This window comes from Leuciscus leuciscus (genome assembly GCF_965113295.1).
Source record: "Leuciscus leuciscus genome assembly, chromosome: 18".
Classification (NCBI taxonomy): Eukaryota; Metazoa; Chordata; class Actinopteri; order Cypriniformes; family Leuciscidae; genus Leuciscus; species Leuciscus leuciscus.
Genome location: NC_138742.1, coordinates 20,819,948 through 20,832,625, shown reverse-complemented (window position 1 = coordinate 20,832,625; position 12,678 = coordinate 20,819,948). Strand labels below are relative to the sequence as shown.

At 35.2% G+C, this 12,678-nt stretch overlaps 1 protein-coding gene across 6 annotated transcripts in view; it reads left to right on the top strand.

Annotated features, from left to right (window-relative positions):
* slco4a1 (solute carrier organic anion transporter family, member 4A1) overlaps nt 1-12,678 on the top strand; it is a 35,849-nt gene that overhangs the window by 6,159 nt on the left and 17,012 nt on the right. The window contains exons 2-3 of one of the 6 annotated variants that reach the window (XM_082145439.1): nt 2,010-2,149; nt 5,334-5,427. The exons of 2 other annotated variants lie outside the window; for them this stretch is intronic. The gene's annotated coding sequence lies outside the window, so the exon portion shown is untranslated. Of the gene's footprint in view, nt 1-2,009; nt 2,150-5,333; nt 5,428-9,636; nt 9,960-10,931; nt 12,673-12,678 lie in introns of those variants that run through there. 3 more of the 6 variants (XM_082145440.1, XM_082145441.1, XM_082145437.1) reach the window with 3 other exon arrangements.

Below are 12,678 nucleotides of genomic sequence, written 5' to 3'. Positions count from 1 at the left end.
AAGTTTTTGAAAATGAAACTATAAAAAAAAAAAAAAAAATAGGTTTACAATATTATTAACTGAGAAGTCTGTGAAAAAATACTTTATTTTGCAACTTCTTTTTTTTTCAGATGTTTCATTGATATCACAGTGGTATTAAATATGATATAAGCTTATACCTTACCTTGCTGCACTTCCTATGAGTAAATTATAATTTACAGTTGTTATATTGAAACATCTATATAAAATCAATATCTCCCTATCAATAACAATATTTTTTGTAATTCAGAGATGATGTCAGGAAGTGTGGTCTTGTGTCTATAGAAAAGGTCTGTTGGGACTAATACCATCATAGGCCTAATGCCATCATAGGCCTGATAACCATCATAGGACTACATTTATGCATTTGGCAGACGCTTTTATCCAAAGCGACTTACATTGCATTATCCTATACATTTATACATAGGTATGTGCAATCCCCTGGGATCGAACCCACAACCTTGCGTTGTTAACGCAATGCGTTTACCACTGAGCTACAGGAAAGCTAATGATGACTGTGCGTTTATAAGATCTGAATGATGGAAATAAGTTGTGGTGTCTGTGGTGATATGCTGTTAGACACTTCAGCTTCTACTAAATTGGAAACCCAATTCTCCTTTTGAAGAAACTCCTTCTCCTTTTGTAATTCTCTGTACTAACATGTCATCTGATACTAATTTCTCAACTTTAGCTCACTGTCATTGACTATAATATAGAGTAATATAAAATAATTCTAGAATATTCTAATATAGAATATTCAGGCTTTTTTTAGTCAGTAAAAACAAAATACCAAACTTTCCTGTTAAATCAGAACCAGCAGATCTATCAGTTTCTGTATAAGCAACTGATATAGTCTTCAGTTGCCACAATAGAATCTGTTATTGAATGAAAATTTTAACTGAAATTATTATGAAACATAACACATCATGAAACTATGTAAAAATGTCAGTCCTGGCCAACAAATATTGTAATTTATAACATGTATAAATCAGGAATATTAATAAAAACTAATATCATTAAAAAAATACAAAAAAACATTTTTGTTACATGAAATCAAATAAACGTTAACTGAAATGAAATAAAATAAAATATAAAAAACATTATTTTATTTTATTTCAGTTGCCAAGGCAGCATTAGATAACATTGCTAATTGTCATTTAGTCTAACATGATGTCCTAAAATAACTACAACTTTTTCAAAAATCAATACAAATTATATAGCCTACTGTAGACAAAAAAAATTATAAAAACATAACAAAATTACTAAAACTTTAAGTAAAATTCAAAACTATAACAGTATCTCAATGATACTAAATTAACACTAAATAAATGTAGTGTTTGAAATGGTTGTTTGAAACCTACTTACAAAACAAAATTGATATTACTGTGTGTGTATGTGTGTGTGTGTATGTATATATATATATATAATTTCTAATAGGAAAAAAAAAAACAAGTAGACATTTCTGTATTGAAAATTAAATAAATAAAACAATTCATTTTCCAGAGTAGACTTTTACAGTATGTTACACTCCGGGTCAAAGGCTGGAGTTGAATGTGGTCACATGGCAATCTAAGCAAATGTTGTTACTGTATTGTTAGGACAGTCTGTTAACCCACATTGCCCAGTGCCAGAGGCAAAACCTGGAGTGCTGAGAAGCTGATTGGCTGCTACTGTAGGTCATTCATTCCACTTGGTTACACCTACAGGTTTACAGCTAAATGATGAGAAAAGCCCCTGGAGATATGGGACATTTAGTCTGCTGCACACATGATATCAAGAGAACTATACTGTATATACAACACACATAAATGAAAATCATCTGTCTATCCATCCTACCAAACAGGTTCAGGTCAGGTGATATGTACTGTATAGTGTAAAGGACTTGGCATAGTTTTGTAGCTAATAATTTAAAATGGTTTCCTGGTTTGCATGCATGATTTTATATTTGCAATTGTGGTCATTGTATGAAATCAATGTCCGTATCTATGCAGGATGTAGCGAGATTTGCAGTCACTGCTGGGTCAGAGACTTCCCTTGTCTGGACCCATCACATCACTTCATCCCACAAGGCCATGCAGCAAAGCCCTGGTGAGACAGGGCTCAGCGAAAGCTAGAAAGATCCTGGGAAAAGGTAGAGAAAAAAAAGGGGGCATACTGACTTGGTGGCTGATTTCTAGAAAACCACATTTTGGTTAAGGTGTTCGGCTGGCTAACTCACAAAACCTTCACTTGTTTTTCTAGCATCTGATTCTGTAGGCTGTTTAACTGTCATCTCCTTACTGATATTGAGTTTTGTATTGAGCCTCAGTATGAGCTGGGTTTTATAGCTCTCCAGCCAGTGATAGTGCAGGATAACAGCAACTCTGATAGGTTGATCTGCTTTGCCATCATTTCAGAGAGATGAACCTGTTGTATGGAGTTTTATTTGCTGGAGAAAACATGCTTGCAATTTCAGTTATCAGGTTTGTGATTGTCATATTCTTAAAGGGTGACTCTCGCCAAAATGCAACCTATGGTCTTTTTGTTAATCTACCCGAGGCAAACTTTCGTTTAAAAGCATAATTAGAATGGAAACGCCACTTTTAAGTTGGACCGTATTTTCGTTTTCGGTCAAATTGTCCTTTGAATGGGAGTGCTAGGGGCACTACTATGATAGCATCAAAAATCGCTCATTTTAAAACACTAAGGAGGCTTGACACAACATGAAACTTGTAAAGATCTGAACATGAAAAGTATCACCAGGGACGTTAATTAGATTTTGGTCAGTTAGCATAGTGTTATAAATGAACATTAAAGTTTTTGAAAATGAAACTATAAAAAAATGCTAGATTTACAATATTAAAGCTGCTCTAAGTGATGTCACGTGTTTTTTAGGCCAAACATTTTTTTGTCACATCCAGCAAACATCTCCTCACTATCCGCTAGCTGCCTGTCCCCTGAACACACTGTAAAACAAACGCAGTCTCTGTAGACAGCCCAGGCTCCACAAACGGCAAGAAAAACAAACTGGCCCAGCCTGGACCACGAAACATTACAAACAGTGTTCCAGCCAATAACCGACAAGAATGAATTGGGACGGGATGGGTCGAGCTAGCCTCCGTTTTGTTTGACAATACTTTGAACATCAACAAGAAGTGACGTCACCCGACATCGCTTAGAGCACCTTTAATAACTGAAAAGTCTGTGAAAAAAAGTGGTATTAAATATGATTTAAGCTTATACCTTACCTTGCTGCACATCCTATTATGATATGATAATCTGCAGTTGTTATATTGAAAAATCTATATAAAATCAATATCTCCCTATCAAGAACAATTTTTTGTAATTCAGAGATGATGTCAGGAAGTGTGGTCTTGTGTCTATAGAAAAGGTCTGTTGCTGCTTGTGAGGGACTGGTAATGATGACTGTGCGTTTATAAGATCTGAATGATAAGAAGTTCTGGTGTCTGTGGTGATATGCTGTGAGACACTTCAGCTTCTACTAAATTGGAAACCCACATCCTTCTCTTTTTGTAATTCTCTGTACTGACTAGGGAGGGATGGGTATTTTTAGGTTTTAACGGTATTAATACTCTCACCGATACTGCTTATCGATCCGGTACTTTAACAGTATTCTTATTGGTTCTTTTTGTTATATTAAAAAAAGGAAAACATTTTAGAACATAATTAATATTGCTTTATTTTGAAATGTAAAATAAATATCTAGCAAAAGAAAAAGCAATGCTTTAACAAAACAAATAAAACATCTATGATATGCAGAAGGGTGCAGGCTTTTTTGTGTTTTATATACAGAAGACATAGGACACGAAAAACAAAAACAAAGTACAAACACATGGTCAAACAAAAAAAGTTTACAATAAAACAAATATACAAATTATATAAACAGTGCTTTAATTTCAGTAATGTCTACTGACATTACTTTTCAGGTAAGTAATATGGCCTAAAAAGAAATCTAATAAAGTAATCAAATGTAAAATAACACAGCATAGTTTATCATAGATAGATTAAAGCTTATAAAAGCCAAATGTATTTATTCAAGAGCTGCTACTGATTTTCTCTTTGCCTTTTGTTGTTTGATTCACATTAATGGAGCAATCGTCAGCAGGTTTATAAGACTGCTGCCTCTTTAAGACCAAATGCAGATCTAATAATTATAACACATCATATTTTCTCCTAACTATTTACACTCATTTAAGACATAGAATGTATTTAAGTGAATAAACTTTAAGTGAATCTCCAAGACGGTAATTTTGACATATTTGTGTGTATATTTGATCATTTAGAAGCACACGAAGCCCAAAGTATAATTTGCTTGGCTTGTTGCGGTCTGTTTCGGAGCGCACGCTGCCTTTGGAACAGCATCTATTGCGTCGACTTTTTATTATCAAACGCATCCCACAATTTAGCAACAGTATAGTCTGCATTTTGACGTTACGTTTGGGTTTTAGGGAGAAATGTCAGTGTACCACTGTGAAGGGAAGGAAGTTGCGCAAGACAGAATGCGGCTATAGTTGTTATTGTTAATGGTTTTACCTCAAATGTCTTCTTATTTTATAATCATTGGAAGCCAAAATTGAAATCTAATATAAAATCAGACTAATATCACAGATCTAAAGTGTAACCAGGCTACGTTTGAATGTTTAGTTCTGTCCTCCATCGTCACTCATTAAGCAGGGGCTGTCGTGTTGTGTGTGCTGTGGCTCCGCATGAGAGAAATCTCTCTCTCTCCTGGACTGCGATTTTCAAAAATGCATCACAGACAAATGGTTCAATATTATTTTATATAGAAGTGGCTGGCGATATTAAATTTGCAAGATAATGTCTTTATAGCAATAATAAATAGCATGTGTACTTTCTTAAATTTCTCCAGTACCGACAGCAGAACCGATACCGTCTGAGCTTATCAATCCAGCGGTCTTTCATAATTCAGCACCGAGGCCCGTTTAACCCTTATGGGTCTAAGGTGTTTTTGGGGTCCTTGAGATGTTTTGACATGCCCTGACATATGTGCTTTTTTCAGTTGCTTATATCAATGGCAAAGGTGTCATTACACTCTATTCAGCAAACAGGGCTACCATAATATGTGAGCAACATGTATGTACATGTTTGTATTTTTGAGAGAATAATGTTTATGCATGGTTATTAAAAAAATGAAAGTTTCTGAAATAAGGCCACAAAACACATACTAAATATGTGTGCACAAGACTTTTTACTAATGGATGTTTTCGCTTCAAAGTGATGTGAAAATCATCCTGCCTACTCATTCACATAAACAATACATTGATTTAAATTTTGTAACTCACTTTTTTGTTTAGAAAGGCAATATGCATGGGGGCGTGAATGATCATGAATAATGCTGTGATTCACACCTGAGAAGACAATGACCCGCATAATGAGCCTTTCAGTCAGGTATGTCACTGAGAGGGAACCACAATAAAAGTGAGGACAAAGGAAATATGTATATATATTTCCTTTGTCCTCACTTTTATTGTGGTTCCCTCTCAGAATATAGTTAACAATATAATCCAAATATAAATGAAAGTCAAAAGCACGTTTTGAGTACAGTCATATCTGGAAACAAATCCTGTTCACATAGGCTATATGGGCCATAGAATAATTGGTTCAAAGTCAGAGTTGGAAAACATCTTGAAATTTTCTTTTCCTTTTCCACAAATTTTGTATGCATGCAAATTGTATAATATCCAAGGTAAACATTTCTAGTAATTGTGCAGTTAATTCTCATACTGTATTTTCAGAAAGTTTTGGAATAATTATCCTCTCCCCAAATTTGTCATTAATAAAAAAACAATAATAAATAATTTAATGAGAAGGCTTATATTGGCCTATTAAGATTTTGTTTACATCTACCTTGTAAATATATTTTGCTATTTTATTAAATGGTTTTCACATGTAAATCAACAACAATTACAATTTCAACAATATTTGAAGTGTAATCTTTCTTTGTAAAAAGCATACATTTTATCACACGTATTTCAAAGTTAATACTGGGTTTTGGTACCCATCCCTAGTACTGACATGTCATCTGATACTAATTTCTCAACTGTAGCTCACTGTCATTGGCTATACTATAGAGTAATATAAAATAATTCTAGAATTTAATTCTTATAATTTTTTAGTCAGTAATAACAACAAACCAAACTTTCCAGTTAAATCAGAACCACCAGATCTATCAGTTTCTGTATAAGCAACTGATATAGTCTTCTGTTGCCACAATATAATCTGTTATTGAATGAAAATTTAAACTGAAAAATGATTCTGAAACATAACACATCATGAAACTATGTAAATATGACAGTTTTGGCCAACAAATATTGTAATTTTTAAATTGTATAAATCAGGAATATTAATAAAAACTAATATCATAAAAAAACAAAAACATTTTTGTTACATGAAATCAAATAAACGTTAACTGAAATAAAATAAAATATAAAAAACATAATTTTCTTTTATTTCAGTTGCCAAGGCAGCATTAGATAACATTGCTAATTGTCATTTAGTCTAACATGATGTCCTAAAATAACTCAAACTTTTCCAAAAATCAATAAAAATTATATACTGTAGACAAAAATAAAAATAAAAAATACTAACACTTTAAGTAAAATTCAAATGAAAAATAAAAACAAAAAAATAATTAAACTATAACAGTATCTCAATGATACTAAATTAACACTAAATAAATGTAGTGTTTGAACTGGTTGTTTGAAACCTACTTACAAAACACTGATAGAGAAAACCGATACTACTGTATATATATATATATATCATTTCTACTAGGAAAAAAAAAAGTAAATATTTATGTATTAAACATTTTTATAAATAAAAAAAATAATTTTCCAGAGCAGACTTTTACAGTATGTTACAGTCCGGGCCAAACAAAGGCTGGAGTTGAATGTGGTCACATGGCAATCTAAGCAAATGTTGTTACTGTATTGTTATGACAGTCTGTTAACCCACATTGCCCAGTGCCAGAGGCGAAACCTGGAGTGCTGAGAAGCTGATTGGCTGCTACTGTAGGTCATTCATTCCACTTGGTTACACCTACAGGTTTACAGCTAAATGATGAGAAAAGCCCCTGGAGATATGGGACATTTAGTCTGCTGCACACATGATATCAAGTAGGGATGTCCCGATACCACTTTTTCACTTCCGATACGATACCGATGCCGCAGCTTTGGCTATTTGCCGATACCGATATCAATCCGATATTTTTATTTTATTCTTGAACTAATACTACTAATAATAAAATATATGGAAGCACTTTGCTCAATTAGCCACATAAAAACATCTCACTCAAATGGAGAACAAATACTTCTCCAGTATAGTCCACAACAACAGTTGATTATGAAAGACTGCCACCCTTTATTCAAAAGCCCCTGAGATATGTTTGGTAACCTGAATGAATTTAAAATTAATTTGCTATATTTTAGATCAATATATTTGTTTCCTTAAAATTTTAATTAACTTAAATTTTATTCTCATCTGAATTATAAATAATTTATTTCTGTATAAAATAATACTACTTTTAAAAACACATTTGATTTTCTTTTTTAATCAATGTAGAATGTGTAAATTAAAAATAAACAGATTAGTGCTCTGTTTTAGGACAATAAATGAAAACCAATGCAATATGATGAATGTCCAAAAGATGAGATCATTTTTGCTTTTAAACAGCGTGTGTGTGTCTGTGTGTGTGTGATTTTGGTTGGGTGGCAGTTACAGTTTGACAAGAGTTTACAGTTTGACAAAAGCACAATGTTGTGTTTTACACAAATATAAGTAGGCTAAACACTTTTTGCAGTTTTAATGATGTCCTGTATGAAAATGACGGAGTAAGTTTTTATGTTTCCACTGTTCGATCGCGCCCGTGCCTCTCTCTCTCTGACACACACACACACACACACACACACACAGCATTGCAATCTTGACATCGCAGCCTGTTCATTTTGCTGCATTCACACCAAACGCGAGTACAGCGTCAAATTCGCGTCTATCGCGTCTAGTTCGATGATTGAACAGTTTGAATCCATTCGCGCGTCCAAAGCGAATAGAGCTCGGGCGTAGATGTTATGGAATGGTGCATTGTGGGTAACGGCGGCCATTTTAGAGGCACCGCAAAAGCCTGTTTATAAGATATTAGCGTAGCCGGCCGGTATCCAGAAAGAGTTATGGACCGTGACAAAAAAAAGTTGGCTATACCATATACGGACAAACTTCATAATGAAGCCAAACAACGCTACTTTAAAAAAAAGTTGATTATAGGCGGAATCGATCCCTATGAACAAAGCCTGGAGTAATATGAAAGTTTACCAAGCCTCAGTTTCCCTGATATTTTCTCCTATCCAGGGCCGGATTAACAATTTCATGTGCCCTCAACAACATTCACACACACACATTTTAATTGTTTATTAATAAACAAGTGTTTTTTTTGTTTGTTTTTTTTGTCAGTCGGCTGCAAAGATGAGGTTGACGACTGGCGATCTTCGCTGTAGTGAACGCGCCAGAGAGAAATGCACATTGCATACGGATTAACGTACATAAGCAGAGAGCTGTCTGTTTTCTTTCGTTTTGAATTGTTTGTTTAAAAGTAGACATTTCTATATAGATATATTTATTAAAATACAAATTAATGCAAAATGAAATTCACTTTAAAGAAAGGCTTTGTGCTTTCTGTTGTTTGAAGTCTCTGCTCCGATCAATTTAAAAACTTGTCACTGGAGGCTTACTTGCATTTCACAAATGAATGAGTGCAAGATCTGCAGATCTACAAAGTAAACGCGGAGAAAACAATCGTTCGCACCGTTAACCAAGCATCAGTGGTGACACACACACTTGTCAGATTCTGTGAGCTACGAAGCTTGTCTATGCGGGTTTGTTACACTTCGGGAGTAATTTATCATACGTGCAATAATCCACTGTTTTCGTCCGGTAGCTGCTAGTATATTGACGACCAGCGGCGACCCAAGCCATCCGACGAAAATAGGGAAAACTAATATGATTTATGAGGCGTTTGCCCTGTCGATCATGATACCGATTACAGCAGTTCACAATACAGCAATACTGAACCATTTTCCAAAAAATAACCTAAATTAATGACCAAATGATCAACGTTACCTACTGCCTACTATACAGTACTACTTCCGTACCGTGATTCCCACAATGCATTGCGGCGTGACGCAACGATCCCGAACTCTATAGGACGCGCCGTGCGCGTATAATGATAAAGCGAGCATTTGAAGCGATATAGACGCGCGTTCAGAGCTAAGGCGGGGCTACAGATTAGGTGTCCCTAAAGAACCTGCATATGTCTATGCGCGTATCTAACAGTATCGTTAGTTCCGTATTACATTAAATAATGTGCACGCGAGTTTTATTTATTTTTACACCGTGTATTCTCTGTGTAAATCCATGCACCGAACGTACGTTCAGTACGAATACATGTACCGTTCCACCCCTAATAGGTATCGTATCGGATAATTTTTTTTCTCCCCTCCGATATCCGATCTAGCATTTTGGGCCAGTATCGGCACGATACCGATGCCGTGGATCGGATCGGGACATCCCTAATACCAAGAGAACTATACAACACACATGTAGTAAATGAAAATCATCTATCTATCCATCCAACCAAACAGGTTCAGGTCAGGTGATATGTACTGTATAGTGTAGAGGACTTGACATAGTTTTGTAGCTAATAATTTAAAATGGTTTCCTGGTTTGCATGCATGATTTTATATTTGCAATTGTGGTCATTGTATGAAATCAATGTCCGTATCTATGCAGGATGTAGCGAGATTTGCAGTCACTGCTGGGTCAGAGACTTCCCTTGTCTGGACCCATCACATCACTTCATCCCACAAGGCCATGCAGCAAAGCCCTGGTGAGACAGGGCTCAGCGAAAGCTAGAAAGATCCTGGGAAAAGGTAGAGAGAAAAAAGGGGGCATACTGACTTGGTGGCTGATTTCTAGAAAACCACATTTTGGTTAAAGGAGAAGTTCACTTTTAAAAAAACTTTTGCTGATAATTTACTCACCCCCATGTCATCCAAGATGTCCATGTCTTTCTTTCTTCAGTCGAAAAGAAATTAAGGTTTTTGATGAAAACATTCCAGGATTTTTTCACATATTATGGATTCCATTGGGACCCAAACGGTTCAAGGTCCAAATGACAGTTTCATTGCCGCTTCAAAGGGCTTTAAACGATACCAGACGATGAATAAGGGTCTTATCTAGCGAAACGATCGGTCATTTAAAAAATAAAATAAAAAGTTGACGTTTTATAAGCACAAATGTTCGCCTTGCTCTGTTCTGTGATGCGCGTTCGTGACGTCACGTAATACGCAATTACGTTGAAAAGGTCACGCTTGAAAAATTGAAGAAAATGTTCTTTTTGGCTTTTTAATATTAAAACACTCAGGATGCGCACACGAAATGGGCATTTTAAACGATAAACTGACACAAATACATTTGAAAATGTTTATATGGTCCTCCTTCCGCACATTTGTAAACACATCAAACTTGACCTTTTCAACGTAATTGCGTATTACGTGACGTCACGAACGCGCATCACAGAACAGAGCAAGGCGAACATTTGTGCTTATAAAACGTCAACTTTTTATTTTATTTTTGAAATGACCGATCGTTTCGCTAGATAAGACCCTTATTCATCGTCTGGTATCGTTTAAAGCCCTTTGAAGCGGCAATGAAACTGTCATTTGGACCTTGAACCGTTTGGGTCCCAATGGAATCCATAATATGTGGAAAAATCCTGGAATGTTTTCATCAAAAACCTTAATTTCTTTTCGACTGAAGAAAGAAAGACATGGACATCTTGGATGACATGGGGGTGAGTAAATTATCAGCAAAAGTTTTTTCAAAAGTGAACTTCTCCTTTAAGGTGTTCGGCTGGCTAACTCACAAAACCTTCACTTGTTTTTCTAGCATCTGATTCTGTAGGCTGTTTAACTGTCATCTCCTTACTGATATTGAGTTTTGTATTGAGCCTCAGTATGAGCTGGTTTTTATAGCTCTCCAGCCAGTGATAGTGCAGGATAACAGCAACTCTGATAGGTTGATCTGCTTTGCCATAATTTCAGAGAGATGAACCTGTTGTATGGAGCTTTATTTGCTGGAGAAAACATGCTTGCAATTTCAGTTATCAGGTTTGTGATTGTCACATTCTTAATTCACTGTTTTCAAAAAAGTTTTATCAGAATGATTATCATAAGTTTAAATCACAATTTTCTTGCACTATACTGTACTGTCCACTAAAGGGTTCATGGTTTGCTGCTGTTAATCTAAAGCAACCTTGATGAATCTGATGATTTGTACATACATGCACATACAAGCGCTGCAATAAAGCGCATGACTTCGCTTCTCCGTATATTATATTGGAGAATATAATAAACCGTCTTTATTAAATCTAACAGATAACACTCAGGAGATCACTAGGGGAAATAAACACAACCAAGTATAACATAGATGCGAACACAAATTATGTTGGATCAAGAACAGAATGAACTGAAGGTGTATATATACAAGGGCGTAATCAAGGGAAAACAGAACAGGTGTGGTACTAAATTAACAACCATTGAGACTAACTAGGAACACAGGCAAATGAGAACAGGAAAAACCAAACCAAAACACAATGAAACTAAGCATAACCCTTACACCCAGCAGCTGAATGAGCTATTACACAACTTATAAAAATAGACGTTTGTGTGAATGCTTATTCACCAGATACCGCTTCCTTCCTAGAAATCCTTAGTGAAAGTGGCGTTCTCTTGATCTTGCTTTGTTTCCTTTTTTTATTTTTTTCTCTGTAATTCATATCTCACCGTATGACCATCCAGCACGGTTCAAAGAAAAGGGAAGGAACCTGCATTCCACAACAAACACATGTTCCCACCCTGAGACTCTCACTGATGTTATCCTTCCCTCCGTTTGATCACACGTTTAAAATTAGAAATGAAAGAGTTCATAGAACACAATAACAAATAATTACACTTTTTTATTAATCTCATTGTAACAAAGCATGAACTACAGACCTCTTTTGAAGACAACTGAAAAAAATTCACTCACACAGCCTCAGCTGCACCACCAATACTCTTAATGTTAAAGTCACACCACAACTTTTCAACCATGTGTTCATTATTCATAGATGCATGCAAATGAATCAGTCAGATATGAAAACCAGGGATTGCAATGACATGGTCATTCATTTTGCTTATGTTAAACTTTAATATTTCTAAACTAACTGAGAGCTTAACCAAGAAACTGTGATGACATTCTAATGTTTGGCTTCACTGCATGATTTAGGCTACGTCTACATTAATCTGGATACATTTGAAAACTGTGTTTTCATCTTAAAACGCTCCCTGTCCACACTTACGTCTTAAAGAATATTCCAGAAGTTGCTCATCCACATTGAAATGTTCCGAAAATGCTTGAATCAACTTACTGCGCATGTGTAAAACATACTAAAGATGATAGTATGATCATAGTATTTGCAAGATGATACAGAGAGAGATGACATAATAAAGTTCACAGATAAAAAGTTCCAACAATAGATATCTATGTACAATATGTGTCACATGACTAAACGTGTCATCGTTTTCAAATACCTCCGTTTTCATAGTCCAC